Source organism: Phocoena sinus, chromosome 7 (genome assembly GCF_008692025.1).
Source record: "Phocoena sinus isolate mPhoSin1 chromosome 7, mPhoSin1.pri, whole genome shotgun sequence".
In the NCBI taxonomy this organism is placed as follows: Eukaryota; Metazoa; Chordata; class Mammalia; order Artiodactyla; family Phocoenidae; genus Phocoena; species Phocoena sinus.
In genome coordinates this window covers 46,984,756-47,006,755 of record NC_045769.1, presented here as the reverse complement: position 1 = coordinate 47,006,755, position 22,000 = coordinate 46,984,756, and the positions used below count along the sequence as shown (strand labels likewise).

Below are 22,000 nucleotides of genomic sequence, written 5' to 3'. Positions count from 1 at the left end.
ATGAAGATCCAATGCAGTCATAAATAAATAAATAAATAAATAAAAGAAAATTGAAGATTTTCTTGCTGTGATTCAATTTTCTATGTGAAGAAGAGGCTGAGATTTTCTGTTCAAAATGTCAAGAAATAATGGACTTTTAAAAAAGTGACGGTATGACATTTTCTCTAGGTAAAATAAAATGGCATATCGAAAATCTTAAAGGATTATGGGCTGCTGGAATCCCAAACTATAAATTCATAGTAATTTGTGCCTTCAAAATTCAGTGCTCTTTCCCTCCAGAATAAGGAATTAAACTTTTGAAGGATTCAGAGTTGGATTTTATCAATTGGACAGAGATAAAGGACAAAAAAGGCAGGACTTTGAGTAGTGTTGGCAAGGGGAAGTATATAAGTGGCTTATTATTTAATCGTCGACTAAAAATTTTTCCTAAATGTGTACTTTCTTTGTTAAAAAACGTAGATGAGACTTTAAGGTACTGATATGACACTTGGGAATTTAAAAATATGAAAATGACTAAATGCACAATCTTTTTAAGGATAGAAATAGTACATTTTTAAACAATGTACGTATGCAACATCGACAATTATTAGATATGGCAGTACATCCATCCACCAGATGTAATATTATACAAAGTTAAATTGGTAATGATAATGACTAGAAGATTAAGAGGGGATTAATCATGGTAATATGAATTTTAAAAGCTGTATACAAAAATATATGTACACTTTAAGATAAACTAAGCAAAAATTGGTGTTTATACAGAAAAATATGCTTTAATAAGGGAAATTAGGTCAGTGAGATTATGGATATATTTTTGTCTTTTTTTTTTTTAAACTTTGCAAGGTGTTGTTTCAGTCATCTCATTTGCTTATGCAACAACAATTCTGTCACTTTTCATTGAGAGATAAACTGAATATGTTCATATGTCCAGTTCTCAGGGAAGGATAGCCTATGCCCACCTAAGGAATAAATTCATAAATAATAAACTCTTCATTAATCTACATTAATCATGGTGATTCCATTTCCCTTACAGACATTGGTTTAGATATTTCTATTTCATAAATCTCTGACCAATGATATGAGAAAGGAAGTATGCTATCTTCCAGGGCTGGGGAACTTTTGAAAAAGGTCCTTATTCTAAATGGAGCCACATGGGAGGGCACATAATATTTCCTTCCACTTGTTTTGTCTGTATGTGATGCCTATGACTGAAGCAACCATCTTGTAATGTTGAGAACTATCCCTAGATAAGGATGACCTGCTGTTAGTGATGGAAATAAAAAGATGGAAAGCACTTAGATCTGTGTTGAATTAACAAATCTTGAAGCATCCTCTGTACTTTGTATAATGTGAACTAGTAAATGGCCTCATATTTAAGCTACTCATGCTACGGATTTTGCCTTGTAGAAGCCAAATGTAACCTTACAGTTATTCTGCTGTTTTTATTTCACAAACTGGCTATTAACCAACTTTTTCAGCATTTTTGATTGGAGAATGCTTGGAGGATGGGAAAATAATATCATTACTATAAAGCTCAGGTCAGAATCCCCTTTTCTTTTTTTTTTTTAATTAATTAATTTTTAACATCTTTATTGGGGTACAATTGCTTTACAATGGTGTGTTAATTTCTGCTCTATAACAAAGTGAATCAGTTATATATATACATATGTTCCCATATGTCCTCCCTCTTGCGTCTCCCTCCTTCCCACTCTCCCTATCCCAGCCCTCCAGGCTGTCACAAAGCATCGAGCTAATATCCCTGTGCCATGCGGCTGCTTCCCATTAGCTATCTACCTTACTACGTTTGTTAGTGTGTGTATGTCCATGACTCTCTCTCGCCCTGTCAAAGCTCACCCTTCCCCCTCCCCATATCCTCAAGTCCATTCTCCAGTAGGTCTGCGTCTCTATTCCCGTCCCACCCCTAGGTTCTTCATGACATCCTTTTTTTTCTTAAATTCCATATATGTGTTAGCATACGGTATTTGTCTTTTTCTTGCTGACTTACTTCACTCTGTATGACTGACTCTAGGTCTATCCATCTCATTACAAATAACTCAATTTCGTTTCTTTTTAAGGCTGAGTAATATTCCATTGTATATATGTGCCACATCTTCTTTATCCATTCATCCGATGATGGGCACGTAGGTTGTTTCCATCTCTGGGCTATTGTAAATAGAGCTGCAATGAACATTTTGGTACATGACTCTTTTTGAATTTTGGTTTTCTCAGGGTATATGCCCAGTAGTGGGATTGCTGGGTCATATGGTAATTCTATTTGTAGTTTTTTAAGCAAACTCCATACTGTTCTCCATAGTGGCTGAACCAATTCACATTCCCACCAGCAATGCAAGAGTGTTCCCTTTTCTCCACACCCTCTCCAGCATTTATTGTTTCTAGATTTTTTGATGATGGCCGTTCTGACTGGTGTGAGATGATATCTCATGGTAGTTTTGATTTGCATTTCTCTAATGATTAATGAGGTTGAGCATTCTTTCATGTGTTTGTTGGCATTCTGTATATCTTCTTTGGAGAAATGTCTATTTAGGTCTTCTGCCCATTTTTGGATTGGGTTGTTTGTTTTTTGTTATTGAGCTACATGAGCTGCTTGTAAATTTTGGAGATTAATCCTTTGTCAGTTGCTTCATTTGCAAATATTTTCTCCCATTCTGAGGGTAGTCTTTTGGTCTTGATTATGGTTTCCTTTGCTGTGCAAAAGCTTTGAAGTTTCATTAGGTCCCATTTGTTTATTTTTGTTTTTATTTCCATTACTCTAGGAGGTGGGTCAGAAAGGATCTTGCTGTGATTTATGTCATAGAGTGTTCTGCCTATGTTTTCCTCTAAGAGTTTGACAGTTTCTGGCCTTACATTTAGGTCTTTAATCAATTTTGAGCTTATTTTTGTGTATGGTGTTAGGGAGTGATCTAATCTCATACTTTTACATGTACCTGTGCAGTTTTCCCAGCACCATTTATTGAAGAGGCTGTCCTTTCTCCACTGTACATTCCTGCCACCTTTATCAAAGATAAGTTGTCCATATGTGCGTGGGTTTATCTCTGGGTTTTCTATCCTGTTCCATTGATCTATCTTTCTATTTTTGTGCCAGTACCATACTGTCTTGATTACTGTAGCTTTGTAGTATAGTCTGAAGTCAGGGAGCCTGATTCCTCCAGCTCCTTTTTTCGTTCTCAAGATTGCTTTGGCTATTCAGGGTCTTTTGTGTTTCCATACAAATGGCAAAATTTTTTGTTCTAGTTCTGTGAAAAATACCAGTGGTAGTTTGATAGGGATTGCATTGAATCTGTAGATTGCTTTGGGTAGTAGAGTCAGTTTCACAATGTTGATTCTTCCAATCCAAGAACATGGAATATCTCTCCATCTATTTGTATCATCTTTAATTTCTTTCATCAGTGTCTTATAATTTTCTGCATACAGGTCTTTTGTCTCCTTAGGTAGGTTTATTCCTAGATATCTTATTCTTTTTGTTGCAGTGGTAAATGGAAGTGTTTTCTTGATTTTACTTTCAGATTTTTCATCATTAGTATATAGGAATGCCAGAGATTTCTGTGCATTAATTTTGTATCCTGCTACTTTACCAAATTCATTGATTAGCTCTAGTAGTTTTCTGGTAGCATCTTTAGGATTCTCTATGTATAGTATCATGTCATCTGCAAACAGTGACAGCTTTACTTCTTCTTTTCTGATTTGGATTCCTTTTATTTCCTTTTCTTCTCTGATTGCTGTGGCTAAAACTTCCAAAACTATGTTGAATAAGAGTGGTGAGAGTGGGCAACCTTGTCTTGTTCCTGATCTTAGTAGAAATGCTTTCAGTTTTTCACCATTGAGGATGATGTGTGCTGTGGGCTTGTCATATATGGCCTTTATTATGTTGAGGAAAGTTCCCTCTATGCCTACTTTCTGCAGGGTTTTTATCATAAATGGGTGTTGAATTCTGTCGAAAGCTTTCTCTGCATCTATTGAGATGATCATATGGTTTTTCTCCTTCAATTTGTTAATATGGTTTATCACATTGATAGATTTGCGTATATTGAAGAATCCTTGCATTCCTGGAATAAACCCCACTTGATCATGGTGTATGATCCTTTTAATGTGCTGTTGGATTCTGTTTGCTAGTATTTTGTTGAGGATTTTTGCATCTATGTTCATCAGTGATATTGGCCTGTAGTTTTCTTTCTTTGTGACATCCTTGTCTGGTTTTGGTATCAAGGTGATGGTGGCCTCGTAGAAGGAATTTGGGAGTGTTCCTCCCTCTGCTATATTTTGGAAGAGTTTGAGAAGAACAGGTGTTAGCTCTTCTCTAAACGTTTGATAGAATTCACCTGTGAAGCTATCTGGTCCTGGGCTTTTGTTTGTTGGAAGATTTTTAATCACAGTTTCAATTTCAGTGCTTGTGATTGGTCTGTTCATATTTTCTATTTCTTCCTGATTCAGTCTTGGAAGGTTGTGCATTTCTAAGAATTTGTCCATTTCTTCCAGATTGTCCATTTTATTGGCACAGAGTTGCTTGTAGTAATCGCTCATGATTTTTTTTATTTCTGCAGTGTCAGTTGTTACTTCTCCTTTTTCATTTCTAATTCTATTGATTTGAGTCTTCTCCCTTTTTTTCTTGATGAGTCTGGCTAGTGGTTTATCTATTTTGTTTATCTTCTCAAAGAACCAGCTTTTAGTTTTATTGATCTTTGCTATTGTTTCTTTCATTGCTTTTTCATTTATTTCTGATCTGATTTTTATGATTTCTTTCCTTCTGCTAGCTTTGGGGTTTTTTTGTTCTTCTTTCTCTAATTGCTTGAGGTGCAAGGTTAGGTTGTTTATTCGAGATGTTTCCTGCTTCTTAAGGTGGGCTTATATTGCTATAAACTTCCCCCTTAGAACTGCTTTTGATGCATCCCATAGGTTTTGGGTCGTTGTGTCTCCACTATCATTTGTTTCTAGGTATTTTTTATTTCCTCTTTGATTTCTTCAGTGATCACTTCATTATTAAGTAGTGTATTGTTTAGCCTCCATGTGTTTGTATTTTTTACAGATCTTTTCCTGTAATTGATACCTAGTCTCATGGCATTGTGGTCAGAAAAGATACTTGATACAATTTCAATTTACTTAAATTTACCAAGGCTTGATTTGTGACCCAAGATATGATCCATCCTGGAGAATGTTCCATGAGCACTTGAGAAAAATGTGTATTCTGTTGTTTTTGGATGGAGTGTCCTATAAATATCAATTAAGTCCATCTTGTTTAATGTATCATTTAAAGCTTGTGTTTCCTTATTTATTTCATTTTGGATGATCTGTCCATAGGTGAAAGTGGGGTGTTAAAGTCCCCTACTATGATTGTGTTACTGTCGATTTCCCCTTTTATGGCTGTTAGTATTTGCCTTATGTATTGAGGTGCTCCTATGTTGGGTGCATAAATATTTACAATTGTTATATCTTCTTGTTGGATCGATCCCTTGATCATTATGTAGTGTCCTTCTTTGTCTCTTTTAATAGTCCTTATTTTAAAGTCTATTTTGTCTGATATGAGAATTGCTACTCCAGCTTTCTTTTGGTTTCCATTTGCATGGAATATCTTTTTCCATCCCCTTACTTTCAGTCTGTATGTGTCTCTAGGTCTGAAGTGGGTCTCTTGTAGACAGCATATATAAGGGTCTTGTTTTTGTATCCATTCAGCCAATCTGTGTCTTTTGGTGGGAGCATTTAGTCCATTTACATTTAAGGTAATTATCAATATGTATGTTCCTATTCCCATTTTCTAAATTGTTTTGGGTTCATTATTATAGGTCTTTCCCTTCTGTTGTGTTTCTTGTCTAGAGAAGTTCCTTTAGCATTTGTTGTAAAGCTGGTTTGGTGGTGCTGAACTCTCTCAGCTTTTGCTTGTCTGTAAAGGTTTTAATTTCTCCATCAAATCTGAATGAGATCCTTGCTGGGTAGAGTAGTCTTGGTTGCAGGTTTTTCTCCTTCATCACTTTCAGTATGTCCTGCCACTCCCTTCTGGCTTGTAGGGTTTCTGCTGAGAGATCAGCTGTTAACCTTATGGGGATTCCCTTGTGTGTTATTTGTTGTTTTTCCCTTGCTGCTTTTAATATACAGTTTGATTAATATGTGTCTTGGCATATTTCTCCTTGTATTTATCCTGTATGGGACTCTCTGTGCTTCCTGGACTTGATTAACTATTTCCTTTCCCATATTAGGGAAGTTTTCAACTATAATCTCTTCAAATATTTTCTCAGTCCCTTTCTTTTTCTCTTCTTCTTCTGGAACCCCTATAATTCGAATGTTGGTGCATTTAATATTGTCCCAGAGGTCTCTGAGACTGTCCTCTGTTCTTTGCATTCTTTTTTCTTTATTCTGCTCTGCAGTAGTTATTTCCACTACTTTATCTTCCAGGTCACTTATCCGTTCTTCTGCCTCAGTTATTCTGCTATTGATCACTTCTAGAGTATTTTTAATTTCATTTATTGTGTTGTTCATCATTGCTTGTTTCATCTTTATTTCTTCTAGGTCCTTCTTAACTGTTTCTTGCATTTTGTCCATTCTATTTCCAAGATTTCGGATCATCCTTACTATCATTATTCTGAATTCTTTTTCAGGTAGATTGCCTATTTCCTCTTCATTTGTTAGGTCTGGTGCATTTTTATCTTGCTCCTTCATCTGCTGTGTGTTTTTCTGTCTTCTCATTTTGCTTATCTTACTGTGTTTGGAGTCTCCTTTTTGCAGGCTGCAGGTTTGTAGTTCCCGCTGTTTTTGATGTCTGTCTCCAGTGGCTAAGGTTGTTTCAGTCGGTTGTGTAGGCTTCCTGGTGGAGGGGACTAGTGCCTGTGTTGTGGTGGATGAGGCTGGATCTTGTCTCTCTAGTGGGCAAGTTCACGTCTGGTGGTGTGTTTTGGGGTGTCTGTGGCCTTATTATGATTTTAGGCCGCCTCTCTGCTAATGGGTGGGGCTGTGTTCCTGTTTTGCTCCTTGTTTGGCATAGGTTGTCCAGCACTGTGGCTTGCTGGTCGTTGAGTGAAGCTGGGTGCTGGTGTTAAGATGGAGGTCTCTGGGAGATTTCCGCCGTTTAATATTATGTGGAGCTGGGAGGTCTCTTGTTGACCAGTGTCCTGAAGTTGGCTCTCCTACCTCAGAGGCAGAGCCCTGACCCCTGGCTGGAGCACCAAGAGCCTTTCATCCACACGGCTCAGAATAAAAGGGAGGAAAAAGTAGAGAGAATTAGTAGAAGTATGAGGAAAGAAAGAAGGAAAGGAGGAAAGGAAGGAAGGAAGAAAGAAGCAAAGAAGGAAATAAAGGAGGGAGGGAGGGAGGAAGGAAGGAAGGAGGGAAATAAGGAAAAAAGACAGAAAGAAAGAAGATACAGTAAAAATAAAATGAAGTATAATATAGTTATTGAATTAAAAAATATTTAGAAAAATAAAGGGACGGATAGAACCTTAGGACAAATGTTGGAAGCAAAGCTATACAGAGAAAATCTTACATAGAAGCATACACATACACCCTCACAAAAAGAGGTAAAGGGGGAAAAATCATAAATCTTGCTCTCAGAGACCACCTCCTCAATTTGGGGTGATTCTTTGTCTAAAGGAGGGAAGGAAGGAAGGAAAGAAAGAAAGAAAGAACAAAGGTAAAGTATAATAAAGTTATTACATTAAAATTAATTATTAAGAAAAAAATTTTTTTAAAAAAACCATGGACAGATAGAGCCCTAGGACAAATGGTGGAAGCAAGACTATACAGACAAGATCTCACACAGAAGCATACACGTACACATTCACAAAAAGAGGAAAAGGGAAAAAAATCATAGATCTCGCTCCTAAAGTCCACCTCTTCAATTTGGGATCATTCCTTGTCTATTCAGGTATTCCAGAGATGCAGGGTACATCAAGTTGATTGTGGAGATTTAATCTGCTGCTTCTGAGGCTGCTGGGAGAGATTTCCCTTTCCCTTCTTTGTTCTCACAGCTCACAGGAGCTCAGCTTTGGATTTGGCCCTGCCTCTGCGTGTAGGTCGCTGGAGGGCGTCTGTTTTTTGCTCAGACAGGATGGGGTTAAAGGAGCCGCTGATTCGGGGGCTCCGGCTCACTCAGGCGGGGGGCGGGGGGGGGGGGGAGGGCGGGGCACTGTGTGCAGGGCGGGCCTGCGGCGGCAGAGGCCGGCATGACGTTACTCCAGCCTGAGACCCGCCGTGCGTTCTCCCGGGAAGTTGTCCCTGGATCCCGGGAACCTGGCAGTGGCGGGCTGCACAGGCTCCGCGGAAGAGGGGTGTGGAAAGTGACCTGTGGTCGCACACAGGCCCCTTGGTGGCGGCAGCAGCAGCCTTAGCGTCTCCCGCCCGTCTCTGGGGTTTGTGCTTTTAGCTGCGGCTCGCGCCCGTCTCTGGGGTTCGCGCTTTTAGCCGCGGCTCGCGCCCGTCTCTGGAGTTCCTTTAAGCAGCGCTCTTAAACCCCTCTCCTCGCGCACCAGGAAACAAAGAGGAAAGAAAAAGTCTCTTGCCCCTTCGGCAGGTGCAGACTTTTCCCCAGACTTCCTCCCGGCTAGCCGTGGTGCACTAATCCCTTCAGGCTATGTTCAAGCAGCCAACCCCAGTCCTCTCCCTGCGCTCAGTCCGAAACCGAAACCCGAGCCTCAGCTCGCAGCCCCGCCCGCCCCGGCAGGTGAGCAGACAAGCCTCTCGGGCTGGTGAGTGCCCGTCGGCACCGATCCTCTGTGCGGGAATCTCCCCGCTTTGCCCTCCGCACCCATCGCTGTGCACTCCTCCGCGGTCCCGAAGCTCCCCCCTCCGCCTCCCGCAGTCTCCGCCCGCGAAGGGGCTTCCTAGTGTGTAGAAACTTTCCCTCCTTCACAGCTCCCTCCCACTGGTGCAGGTGCCGTCCTTATTCTTTTGTCTGTTTTTTCTTTTTTTCTTTTGCCCTACCCAGGTACGTGGGGAGTTTCTTGCCTTTTGGGAGGTCTGAGATCTTCTGCCAGCCTTCAACAGGTGTTCTGTAGGAGTTGTTCCACGTGTAGATGTATTTCTGGTGTATCTGTGGGGAGGAAGGTGATCTCCGCGTCTTACTCTTCCGCCATCTTCAAGCCGTCCTCCCAGAATCCCCTTTTCTTATCATTAAAATTATTTTGGGACTTCCCTGGTACCACAGTGGATAAGTCTCCACGCTCCCAGTGCAGGGGGCCTGGATTCGAACGCTGGTCAGGGAACTAAATCCCACATGCATGCTGCAATTAGGAGTTCACATGCCACAACTAAGGAGCCTGGGAGCTACAACTAAGGAGCCTGCCTGCCGCAACTAAGGAGCCTTCCTGCCGCAACTAAGGAGCCCGGCTGCCGCAACTAAGACCCGGTGCAACCAAATAAATAAACAAATAAATATCAAAAAAAAATTATTTTGCCCTTAAAGTAATGCCTGATGTTTTGCTTTATAAAAGTCAGATTTTCAGATTATATTCTAAAACTACACCCAGACTAATGATAAAATATGGGAAACAATGAAGCAAAACATTCTGAACCTGGTAAGTAAATTAATATTGGAACACAGTAAAATAAAACCAAAACAACAACAAAAACAAGCCTCCCCAAATAGTTGCAGACTATTCACTCTAATCATGTTTACTAAAAGATTGGCCAGTCCTTCAGGAAACATCTATTGGATTTGGCTCTTGTTACAGGAAGTCATATTTCTGGACAACTGCTTAATGTGGAATTCTTTAATGTTAGCAAATATGTCAAATCACAACATTTATCTGTATTTTAGATTGTGACAATTGCACTGATAAAAAAGTTTGTTACTCTCTCTCTCTTTTGGATATGAAGTGGTTGTTAGGTATGATTTTATAAAGCAGGGAAGTTTCCTCTAGGAATGAAATGTTAAAAGCTGTTTACTGTGTAGGTCTAATTTCTTGTCATTTGTAATACTATGAGAAAGAAAACTTAAAAAAAAAAAATCCCAGAGAAAAGAAATAGCTATGCCAGGAGAAAAAAGCGAATATCTTCATGTTACACCAAATAGCATACAACATATGTAAACTAAGTTTATTTAAAAAATTTTAAAAAGCTGAAGTGAAGGGCAATGTCATAGAATTATATACTGCTAGAGATATAAAAGACTACAGGGAGGGCTTCCCTGGTGGCGCAGTGGTTGAGAGTCCGCCTGCCGATGCTAGGGGACACGGGTTCGTGTCCCGGTCTGGGAAGATCCCACATGCTGCGGAGCGGCTGGGCCCGTGAGCCATGGCCACTGAGCCTGCGCGTCCGGAGCCTGTGCTCCACAACAGGAGAGGCCACAACAGTGAGAGACCCGCGTACCGCAAAAAAAAAAAAAAACAAAAAGAAAAACCCCAAAAAACTACAGGGATAAGTATCTAGAATATCCTGCGTTTTTTAATGAGGACACTGACGCCCTGGATCTAATTTTTTCTCTCCAAAGTCTTACATTTGCATATTGACAGAGCTTCAACTCAAACACAGGAATTGTGACCATACCAAAAAAGGGCAACTGCAAGCTTAAGAAAGACCCACTCTTTTCATAAATATCTTCTACTTTCTTTTTTCTCCTAAAGTGAATTTCAGATTATTTACATCCTCTAGAAATTAGCAATTCATCAAAACATAAGTAGGGGATTTTTATTCTCTGTTTTGGACTAAAGTTCTATAAGTAAAGTAAGTCAAGAAACTCACCAATTATTTTTTTAAACTTTTGTGTTTATATTTTTAAGAGGAAAAATAATCTCCCTCTAAATAATAATAGGGAATATTAATTCTTATTATTAGCTAAGAGAGAAGAGTGAGAGAACTGGATGTGGAGAAGGAAAATTGAGAAGCAATAAGAGAGAGCGGGAAAGTCAAAAGATAATTATAAAGTTTAGTGGAAATGTAGGGAGTTCCCTGGTGGCATAGTGATTAAGAATCTGCCTGCCAATGCAGGGGACACAGGTTCAAGCCCTGGTCCGGGAAGATCTCCCATGCCATGTAGCAACTAAGCCTGTGCGCCACAACTACTGAGCCTGCACTCTAGAGCCTGTGTGCCACAACTACTGAAGCCCACATGCCCTAGAGCCCACGTGCCACAACTACTGAGCCCATGTGCTGCAACTGCTGAAGCCCACACACTCTAGGGCCCATATGCCACAACTACTGAGCCCACGTGCTGCAACTACTGAAGCTCACATGCCTAGAGCCCATGCTCCACAACAAGAGAAGCCACTGCAGTGAGAAGCCCGTGCACCACAATGAAGAGTAGCCCCTGCTTGCTGCAACTAGAGAAAGCCCACATGCAGCAATGAAGACCCAATGCAGCCAAAATAAATAAATAAATTAATTTTAAAAAGAATAGTGGAAATGTAAATATGTAAAAATATCTCTGAAATTTGTAAGAAAGGTCCAAAGAGAGTGTATATATTTTACTAAGAAAAATACAATGAACAAAGCAAAACAAGATAGAAATACATAATAAAAGAAATAATACCAAAGATTCTTCCTTATATCGTTGCCCATAGCTAACAAAACTCTTAGGAAAAAGCTGGGGAATTATTTTGTCTAGATATTACAGTTAAATTTGTAAGACATTTTGTCAAAAGAAGGTGGCATTCATTTCTTTGAATGAGTTCACCTTTCCTCATCACAGGGACTCTTCTTAATCTAATACAGTTTAACAGCAAAGATCTTCATAGTATGCTGTTTTCATTTCTTTCCTTTAAGCAGGAAAATAAATAAATAGATAAATAAATAAATAAAACTTGGTATTATATATCTAAACCAAAATGGAGATTTCTGAGGATATAATTCTGGTCAACTACTAATGCCAGTAGCCCCAAATGGAAGGAAATAAAAAAGAAAAACAAAGGAATACAATGAATTTTGGTGTGAGAAAAGAACTGAATATATTAACTATGTCTTTATTATCATTACTGTCCATATTAGAAAGAAAATTACATAGAAAGACCTACGGCTGCTTCTATTTTTTCTCCTGTTTGTATCTGCTCTTCTAGGCATCCATTATTTAGTAAGATAAGAAAATGGTATTTCAGGACCGTTGCTTCTCTGATTATGTCTATCAATCAATCTCCTGATTACATAATTTATTAATTCTAATTAATCTATTAATTAGTATTGAGTATGACATCTTAGGAGGTATATGTATTTTGGAAAGACAGTTGAGACCTTCCTAACGGGTTTCTAATTAGAACCTTGATTTATAGCTTATGTAATTCAGGTTATTTTACCTTTTTTAATTTTAAAGATCAATAGATAAAGTCAAGTCTGCTTCCTCATTTTCCCTCAAAGTCTGTTGCCATCTTAGATTTTGTCTCTGCTTAGACAAATATATTGGAAACTTCTCAACTTCCTGCTTTTGATAGTATCTGTTGTAGTATGAGAAAAGGAGAGCAAAATGTTAGTCCATGTATGGGAAGTTCACACAAAATATTCCTATACTGTCATTTCCTTGAGGGAAAGAGAAGCAAAATTTATACTCGATATACCTGAGGCTAGATATTTATAACATTCTGGTGTCAGATAAATAATCAGGTAACTTTGTTTCTGACTATGAAAGTGTTATGATTCCAAATATTAGCTAAAGTTTTTATACTTAAGTACAATAAACATGTTGAACCAGTAATGATCAATTTTCTCCCTCCTCAGTGAGAGTAATTCTGCGGGTAAAGTAAGTCCGAAAGTAAAAAACCCAGGAATTTCTGATTGTGCTCTAATGAAAAGCAACTGAGCTTAGTTCAAGATTGGAACCGCAGCTGTTAGTGACTACACCCATGACATCCTGAGTTCAACTTTCTGAGTCATCATTGTAAAGGAACAGGGGCCCCAGGCAGCTAAGTCATGGTCCTCCAGGAACCATTAACATGTTAATCTTCGGCCACTTCCATTCAGACTGTAAAATGTCAGACCCATGAAACAATGAACTATGGACTCAGAGAATGAAAGGAAACTAGTGCTACTTCCTTTTTTACTCATAGCATCCAATAAATAGTTCTTTTTTCTCTTGGTTCCTCACATTGAATGCTCATTATTTTACATTTTTATAAATATCTGCTAGTTTCTCTAAATTGCCATTCCTTTTTCTCCTATCCATATTCTACCTAACACATAATCTCAGGAATCAGATAGCATGTTCCTGTTAAATGCCCTACTTAATTCCCCTGATTGTAATTTTTTGAGAATGAAGACCAGAGATTTTATTTGTGTTAAGTTACTTCAAATCCTAATAGGTTAATTTATAAATGATTAAAATGTATCATATTGGGCTTCCCTGGTGGTGCAGTGGTTGGGAATCTGCCTGCCAACGCGGGGAACACGGGTTCGAGTCCTGGTCTGGGAAGATCCCACATGCCATGGAGCAACTAAGCCCGTGTGCCACAACTACTGAGCCTGCACACCACAACTACTGAAGGCCACACGCCTAGAGCCTGTGCTCCACAACAGGAGAAGCCACCGCAATAAGAAGCCCGCGCACCGCAATGAAGAGTAGCCCCGCTTGCTGCAACTAGAGAAAGCCCACGTGCAGCAACGAAGACCCAACATAGCCAAAAATAAATAAAAAAATAAAAAATAAATTTATAAAAAAATTATCACATTGTACACTTTTTGTACCCTGCATAAGTTCTAATATATAAAAAGCACATAGTTAATGCTCAGCTTCAAAGATATTAAAATTTGAATCTGCTTATTCAAGTGTAACGATTGAACTGAAGATCTTAAAATAATTTAATCTCTTCCAAGCCTTCTCAGAAAAGATCTTTTCTCCAAGATTTCTTGTACATAGGATAACTTATCCATCTCTACCCCACCCTTATCCCTCCTATGTCGAGTTTATCTGCCTTTGAAATCCTTATCTTGCCTTCTTCAAGATATATTATTACTTGACACTCATTTTTGATCCCAATGTTATATATTGTTTTCCTTGGATATTTAATCATGTCTCAGATATATTTTCATGGTGATATGTAAGCTCCTGAGAGATCTGAGGAAAACTATATATTCCCTTATAAAGAGCAAATACATGGCTCAGATATTTTTTCACACATGTTTTTGAGGACCATCCATGAATGCCCATTTACTCATATCCTTTCGGAAGAGGCTTCCAGTACCTATTAGGAAGGATAGATGGTCATTTGTATCTCTTTGGCCTCTGAATAAGGAGATGGTAATATAGAATGCAGGTGGTGGTTGGGAGAGCAATGTTGACATAGTAGTGATAAGGCAAACACTGTTACCTAAGGAACCTTTTCCTTTCTTTAGGGATATAACTAATAAATGCAAATGGCTTTAAAGGAGTTTCATCCAGAGTTCACCACAAATAGAAAAACAAAAAAGACCAATAACCCTCTTTTGCCATGTTAATTGAGGCTAATCTAAATTCTCCCTAAACACTTTTCTTCCCCTGGAACATTCTCCAGCAATTCCTTAAGAGAAAAACATACAAAAAGAGGTTAATCCTGGGAAATCTGAAACTTGAAAAAAATTATTGGCACTGAAAGGAGGGCCTGAGTGTTTCTAAGGTAAATTGCTTATTTCATAATTTTTTTTATAAACATGCATTAGTGCCAGGATGTAGATGCCATAATGATTTCTTTACTGTGTACCTGTTTTCCTTTCCTCATAGACTGAATAACTATGGTAAAGGAGACTAAAACCACAGAACTCAAATAAGATGCATAGAAACTTCAATAATGTACACACTCTTACATAATTATAAAAACAAATTCTAATGCTAAATATAATTTTTGTTTACAATATTTGTCATTTGGGATTATCTGTTTATATCAATTGGTATATATAAGCAGGAAACACCTGAAACATCTTTCATAAAAAGAGAAAGTTTTAATTCGTGCTGTCAATGAACTTTCACAGCTTCCAACATGTAGAAGTATCCAGGAATCAGGGGAGGAAAAATAATTATGAGAAATTGTGATAGGAAACTATCAGTAAAGGCAATCTTTAATTCATTGCAAAACTCTGGAGGCTTTAGGTAAATAACACTCAGCACTCAGAGTTTTGGAAATGCCTGTTGAACAAGTGACAACTTGATTGGTTTTAAGCTTGTAGAATGAATTTGTCATCTAAAATAGAAGAGAGTAAAATATTAGCCACCCAAACAACTACCGTTATCAGAAAATCATAATGAAACAAACTGCTTATCTAAAATGAAATAATTATTTTTTAGAAATAGTGAATTTAAGTTTTTCATTGTACAATCATGTAAATATATTTACTCATGAAACATAGTTTCTGAGATATAGCAGGCAAAAAATGTATTTATCTTACCCAGGCCAATGAACAAATTACAGTTTATATGCCCTTAAAATTTCTCATTCTATTTATGTTTATTTTGTTTTTTAAGATATCATTAAAATATGATTTTAAAAAGTAGCCCTTCCACTGCACAGCAAAGGAAACCATAAACAAAACAAAAAGATAACCCACAGAATGGGAGAAAATATTTGCAAACGATATGACTGAGAAGGGATTAATCTCCAAAATATACAAACAGCTCATACAGCTCAATATCAAAAAAACACAAATAACCCAATCAAAAAATGGGCAGAAAATCTAAATAGACATTTCTCCAAAGAAGACATGCAGATGGCCAAAAAGCACATGAAAAAATGCTCAACATTGCTAATTATTACAGAAATAAAAATCAAAGCTACAGTGAGGTATCACCTCACACCAGTCAGAATGGCCATCAAAAAAATCTACAAACAATAAATGCTGGAGGGGGTGTGGAGAAAAGGAAACCTACACTGTTGGTGGGAATGTAAATTGGTACAGCCACTATGGAGAACAGTATGGAGGTTCCTTAGAAAAGTAAAAATAGAGCTACCACATGATCCAGCAGTCCCACTCCTGGGCATATATTCAGAGAAAACCATAATTCGAAAAGATGCATGCACCCTAATGATCATTGCAGTACTATTTACAATAGCCAAGACATGGAAGCAACCTAAATGTCCATTGACAGATGAATGGATAAAGAAGATGTGGTACACATACATAATGGAATATTACTCAGCATTAAAAAAAGAATGAAATAATGCCATTTGCAGCAACATGGATGGGCCTAGAGATTAACATACCAAGTGAAGTAAGTCAGACAAAGAAAGACAAATATCATATGATATCACTTATATGTGGAATCTAAAAAAGAGATACAAATGAACTTATTTACAAAACAGAAACAGACTTACAGGTTTAGAAAACAAATTTATGGTTACCGAACGGGAAAGGTTGTAGGGAGGGATAAATTAGGAGTTTGGGATTACATATACACATTACTCTATATAAAATAGATAATTAACAAGGACCTATTGTATAGCACAAGGAACTCTACTCAGTCCTCTGTAATAACTATATGAGAAAAGAAACTGAAAAAGAATAGATATATGTATATGTGTAACTGATTCACTTTGCTGTACACCTGATACTAACACAACACTGTAAATCAACTATACGCCAATACAAAATAAAAATTTAAAGAAAAATAGCCCTTCTACTTCCAGCCACAATGGATTAACATTGGATTTATCCTCCCACCTGAAACAACTTAAAAAAATAAAATAGTCAAAATGTATTAAATGATGGTTTTCCGCTAACTAAATACTGGTCAGTGAAGAGCAGTGATCCCATAAGGATGGGAAACAAGAGTTCAGCCCTACATTCTGATTTGCTCCAGCACACTGACTGAAGGGAGTTTCTACATTCAAATTCAGGAAGAGGAGGTTCTGGAATTGCCCAGTGGTCTCCCTGAGTTGAAGAGAAAGCACATTGTCTGCAGAGGCCAGGGTAGCTAGAGTATGCACGGTTAAGTAACAGAGTAGAGAGCTATAGAGAAAGAGAGATCCAGAAATCTTCAGATGGCCCTCAAGTCTTCAGCCTAATACTGATCAGTACATATACAAGAGAAAAGTACCCAAGTTTGGGTAAAGAACCACCTTAAAGGGCTAGAGGGGAATAACACTTAGAACACATGTAAAGCTGTGAATATTTTCTTGTCCCTAAATTGCAAAAACCTCCATTCATGGTGCATTAAGCAGAGTAGTCAGAAAGTTTTTTTCTCAGTACTGGGAAAAAAATTAACCATAGAATAAACATTTCTCTGATTCTGTCTAACAAAGCTTGACAGTGAGATAACAAAATACAAAATTGTTTCCAAGTAATTAAACTGCAACTCAGAAGAGAGCTCAATATTATTTACAGGAATACAACATATTCAGCACTTAAGAAGGTAAGATTCATAATATCAGGCATTCAGATAAAAATTATACGGTCTGCAAAAAACAGTAAAATATAACATAATGAGAAGAATCCAAATGACACAGAAATGACAAAGAAAATAGAATTAACAAACTAAACTAAAATTTTAACTGCATTCATAAACTAAAATTTTAAATTAAAATTTAACTAAATTTTAAACTAAAATTTAAACTAAAGTTTAAACTGCACTCATATGTTCAAGAATCTAGAGAAAATATTGAGTGTGTTAAATAGAGAAAGAAGATAGAGACTCAAACTGAGTTTCTAGAGATGAAAACAACATTATTTGAGATGAAAAATACACTAGATGGGATTATAAACACATTGGACATAGAAGGAAAGATAAGTAAATTTGAAGATATAATGATAGAAACTACATAAATTGAAACAGAAAAAAACTAAAAATATTAATATTTTTCTTTTACTATTTTTGATTGTGGTAAAATAGATATACCATGAAATTTGCAATTTTAACTATTTTTAAGTGTACAGCTCAGTGGCATTAATTACATTTATATTTTTATGCAATCATCACCACCATCTATTTCCAAAATTTTTCATTACCTCAAACAGAAACTTTGTATCCATTAAGCAATAACTCACCATTCATCCCTTCTCCAGACCCTGGTAACCTCTATTCTACTTTCTTTTTCTATGAATTTGCCTATTGTAGATATCCCATGTAAGTGAAATTATATACTATTTGTTTTTGTGTGTGTGTCTGGCTTATTTCACTTAGAATAATGTTTCCAAAATCATTCATGTAGCATGAATCAGAAGTTCATTCATTTTATTGTCACGTATATTTGAAATTGCTTGCACATAGAAGAGTGAGTAGGCGTTTGATATTTTGATATAATCATTTTGATTCATTTCCTGGGATACTTTAAAGTTTATTCCTAAAAGAACTTTAAGAATATTACCAATATTTTGCAACAAACACTACTATTCTGGAGACTCACCCAATTTATGAGATTTACTCCATTTCTAAGCCTTGTGAAGTAAGGAATGAGGTGATGTTTAGATTACAGGATTATTACAGGATTCAAGGATGGGACAGATGTTGGTAAGAAACATGAATTGGAGAGACAGAATGAGGTTGGCAGCAGGGTGGTGGTGGCATTGAGGGTGTGGTATAGTTGAAGGGGGTCAATGGTACTCTATGCTTGGTAATAAAAACACCACAGTATATCAGTGCTGTATTGATGGATACTTTTACATTCCTGATGTTGAAATAGCCTAATCAACAACATGTAATATTTATTCAGTCTAGAGAGAATGCTACCATCACATTTTGATTGAGGAATTTCTTGCAGTAAGTCTGTGTCTCCCCAGGCACCCGTGGTCTATCAGGTGGAGCAAGTGAGACAGAAATATTGCAGCACTAGGACTCCTAGTATGGATCATGGACCTCTTGTTTTTAAAATAATTAAAAAATATGGTTGTTCCAACTAAGAAAGAGCATAGAATCACAAAGGAAGGCCTGAAGAGAGATGAACATAGCAGATTTGACATGCATCCAGTGCTTTTTGTTATTGCTTTTGAAAAGAAGTGGAAATGACTAAGGTGCCCTCATCCTTTGGTAGCTGAATCCTAGGCTCTGGTTCTACACAGCACCTGCCACTTGAAGTGAAGACAGGGAGAGACGGGTAATGGGAAGACTGGGCTCCTAGAGATAATACATCACACCAAGAAAGCAGTCACTGAGGATCTCAGAGACCCAAGAGAGGAGGTCTAGCATAAAGAGAACTCTCTGGAATAACATGCATCCTTTCTTCATTTTGGTGAGATTTAATATCCAGAAACAAGGACTTCAATAGTCACTCCATGTCTTGAATTCAGATTTCTCCAAATGCAGATGGTAACAATCAAATAATTATAGTATTGGCATATTTCTATTAAAAAATAATGCATTTAAAAGTATTTTTGTTTTGGGACTTCCCTGGTGGTAACACTCTGTGCTCCCAATGCAGGGGGCCCGGGTTCGATCCCTGGTCAGAGAACTAGATCCTGCATGCTGCAACTAAGGATCCTGCATGGCACAACGAAGATCCTGCGTGCCACAACTAAGACCTGGTGCAGCCAAATAAATAAATACTTTTTTTTTAAGTATTTTTGTTTTAAAAAGGACAGCTCTGCAAATTAAGTTTCCTGAGTTACATGTTTTAGATGGTAAACAAGGGTGGCTAAAGACAGCCTTTACTGAGAATAGATGAGTTGGACTGTAATACAATTTTTAGATCATGTCTACATATCAAAAATAAATTTATATAATTAACTAATTTTAATCAATATTATTCTACTTATTTAATTTATACCAATAAACAAGATTTTTTTTGAAAACCCTATTCTGAGTACTTCCCTTTCCTTTTCATATTGTCTCTCCTGTCCCACCCCCCCTTTTTTTGGGCAAGGATGTTTTACTTTTTTTTCTTCTATTAAGTAGAGATGTTTGATTCAGTTGAAATCTGTATTAAAAGTTTGTGACAGTGAATTTAGTAAGCCAACAATTCCTAAAGAATCTATAGCATATCTACTATTTGGTTAGATTGCTAGGTGTTCTGGGAATAAATAAAACCTTTTCAGCTTGGCTTTTTTCCTCTAGTAGTTTGTCATCTGTCCAATTATCATTATCATTGAATGGTTTTTTTTTTTCTTATAACTTTATTTATCTATTCTTGGCTCCGTTGGGTTTTTGTTGCTGTGCGCGGGCCCTCTCCAGTTGCAGCGAGCGTGGGGCTACTCTTCGTTGTGGTACGCAGGCTTCTCATTGTGGTGGCTTCTCTTGTTGTGGAGTACCAGCTCTAGGCATGTGGGCTCAGTAGTTGTGGCACTCAGACTCAGTAGTTGTGGCTCGCAGGCTCTAGAGCGCAGGCTCAGTAGTTGTGGTGCACAGGCTTAGTTGCACCACGGCATGTGGGATTTTCCCAGACCAGTGCTGGAACCCATGTCCTTTGCATTGGCAGGCAGATTCTTAACCACTGTACCAACTGGGAAGTCCCTCAATTATGTTTTGAATTTGAATGATGTAGATAACTAAGATCAGGAAATTAATTCTTAGGAAGGAATGTTAGTGTTATGAAAACTATAGTTTAACACAAAAACAATTTTCTATTTCATAGATTATTATTTTTAAATTTAGCAATACTGTTTATAGTAGAAGATTCTAGGCAAAATAGTTGTACAATCAATAAGCAAATGAAGCCTAGAGTTATGGACAACCAATCAGACCAGCAAGCACTACCTGATGGCATAACCCATTTGAACAGGACCACATTTCCCAAAGAGGTTTTGATCTAGTCATTGGAGATAAAAGAAATGCTTAAAGATATCAGACTGTACCTTTAAAAACAGAAAACAAAACTTGTACAAGTCAGCATACCTAATAGAGAACGGAACCAAATAGTAGTATATATGCCATTAAAGCTCTCTAATAAGATTGTATAGTTACCTGAAGAAGACAAATTTGGCTTCCCAATATAACCATTCAAATTGTTAAAAGTAAATATTTTAAAGTTTTACATCTGTAATGTTAATTATCTGTATTTACATTAATAGTTTTCCAACTCTGTTGATCCCTAAGGATATTTTATACCATTTTATTAACCCATAGGCCCCAAATTAAAATTTCATACTCCAATACATTTTCAGAGATTATTCACCCTTCAGTTTAAGTATTAGATAAAATATAGATTATATGTCTTGAAATAATCATGCACTAGAATGATGAGTATAAAATAGTCCTAAAAATGTTTTATGAAAGGTTAAAAAACTTTGCAATATCTCAAAACTGACACAATTTTTCACCTCTGATGTAAATACTATGCTTTTACACACAATAAAATATGACTCTCTGGGCTATATATTTCCTGCTTGGGTTCTGCTCTTTGTATTTAATGTTATCACAATTATACAAAGTCATTTTGTGACTAATTTCCAGAGCACTGAGTCACAGTGTGGCTGTTACTTATCTTTTCTTTTTTTTTTTGCACAGCACTGCTCTTGACCCTCATTTTTCCATTAATACTCATACAAACGAGTGCTTTCCATAATTAATTTTTTTTGTTTCATTATTGTTCTGTGGTTGTGTACTTCTGTACTATGTGCTTTCTTTACTACCAGAAGCTAAATTTAATATCGTTTTATAAGCAACAAGAATATGACAGTACATCATATAGGTATGTAATCTATTGCTTTAATTTATGTAATTGTACTATATATAGTGCAATCCTATCTATTCTTATTTTAGTATATTTAGAATATGAGCTTTTGTTTTTGGAGACTTGTAAAATATTTTCTTAGAGAGATTAGTTAATGCTGGCAAGAAATATTTAGACTACAAGGATTCTAATGTTTATACCTTATTTTAAATATCACCAATTAATGGCAATGAAAGAAGTTTCTTTAAACATAAGGCTGCCAGACAGTGTCTTTATTATATTTCTTTATATGTTACTAAATAATGTTTAAAGGTTAAAAAAAAACTTCAGAAAACTCCAATTAAAGACACAATTAGTAAAGAACTGCCACTACAAGCTGAAAATTATAAACAAGGCTACATCTCACCAACTTTTTATGTTCATGGTCTTAAAAGCATAATCCTATACTGCATATATATTTGCTTAAAACTAAATGGAAAATGCTGAGAATTTAGTTTAGCATTGCAATGAGTTTGTTTACAGAGAAGGGTCGATTTTCATTGTAGGGTTACAGACAATGGTCCTCCCCTACA

General features: G+C 37.0%; 1 protein-coding gene across 7 annotated transcripts in view; it reads right to left on the bottom strand.

The window, feature by feature from the left end:
* The window catches only part of TFPI (tissue factor pathway inhibitor), a 77,059-nt gene that overhangs the window by 54,599 nt on the left and 460 nt on the right, over nt 1-22,000 (bottom strand). Inside the window, exon 2 of one of the 7 annotated variants that reach the window (XM_032637570.1) lies at nt 12,225-12,362. The exons of 4 other annotated variants lie outside the window; for them this stretch is intronic. The gene's annotated coding sequence lies outside the window, so the exon portion shown is untranslated. Of the gene's footprint in view, nt 1-8,922; nt 9,032-12,224; nt 12,363-22,000 lie in introns of all 7 variants that reach the window. 2 more of the 7 variants (XM_032637566.1, XM_032637567.1) reach the window with 2 other exon arrangements.